The following is a 1,464-nucleotide window of genomic DNA, read 5'->3' on the forward strand; positions in this document are numbered from 1 at the left end:
GCGCCCCCCCGACGAGGGGGGGGGGGGGGGGTCACCAGACCACGTGACTCGGCCGGCGCCGCGTGCCGAGGGTGAGCGCGAAGCCGTTATTGCGTCAGAGCGGGCATAGCGCTGCGCATGCGCGGGAGGGGTGCAAGGGTGGGCCTAGCAAGTGGCGTGTGTACAGACTGGCCGTTAAGGGGGCGGGCAGCGTTGGTTGGTGGACGATCGTTATTGTATTTGTACCATCATTTAAGCTGTAGCACGAGGTACCATCAGTAGTAGTGAAAGCATTCAAAATGTGCATCATGTTTGAGGGAGCTCATTGAAGCAGGCTCTGCAAAGATTCCAAGTTATGCTCAGGGAATCTTAACTGACTTTTGGGCATGCTGCCGGCACTTTCTCATGACAACTTGCCTCAGCAATAAAGATGTGCTTCAATTTGACAGCCTGGTTCTCACTCACTTGCAGCGTTACAGTGAGCAATATAAAGTCAATAAGAAGAATGCTTATTTGCATATGTATTTACATCTTTTTTTCAGTGAAAGATCATTTTTTCAGCCAATGCGATAATTTTGAGCTTCCCATACGGTAATTATAGATTTAAGACCTGGCAATGCTGGGTGTGACAAGGAAGAGCCAGAGCGGGGCTGAGCAGCACCTTTGGGAGCTCAGTTGAGTGCAGGGAGGCTGCCAGGAGCTTCCTCTGCGGGGGGCTCTGGAGGGTCTGGGATGGAGGCAGGTTAAACACCACGGTGTTCAAGGGTGCCAAAGCCAAGTGCAGGTTGACTGCTCTCCTGGACCTCTGCGTGTGGCCTGGCCTTTTGGCTAAGGTCAAGCAAGACTGGGGGCATCTGAACCTCAAGGCCTCCGGGCCTGCAGCTTGCACGTAGGATGCCTGCCTGGATTTGGGGAATGGACAAAGCCCCAGACAGATGGGTCTGGGAGGGAAGATGCTTGCCCCAAGGTAAAGCCACGCAGGCTTGATGACTGAGCTCTGCTCAGTCAGATTTCAGAACCTGACTTGGGTTTTGCCCAATTACATTTGGAAACGATTTGGCCTTGAACAAGATAAAGAGAAAAAAAAATCAGTGTGTAGCCAAGGACTTGCTGACACACCAGCTTCTGTCTTGGAAGCTTGCCAAACACCACCCTCATCTTGCCTACACTTTGGATCCCTACTACACCTTACATATATTGCACATTTTATTGGTGAATTGTGCGCAATAAATTTGAAGCAGTCATACCTGCAAAGTAATGCTCATGGAATTAACTGGTGAATTGTGTGCCACATATAGACGAGCCACACCTGCAGAGTAATTATCGTATAATAAAAAGGCCTATCCAGCTGTAAAATGAGCTCACCAGCCATGGGCTACTGGTGCCTCCCGATACTGGGGGGGCACCAGTGGCCAACTGCTAACCAAGGGGGGTTCCCCAGCAGCCAATGGCCGCCAGTGGCGGGCAACCCCAAAAGGGCACCGG

This window comes from Alligator sinensis, unplaced genomic scaffold (assembly GCF_000455745.1).
Source record: "Alligator sinensis unplaced genomic scaffold, ASM45574v1 scaffold253_1, whole genome shotgun sequence".
Lineage (NCBI taxonomy): Eukaryota > Metazoa > Chordata > Crocodylia > Alligatoridae > Alligator > Alligator sinensis.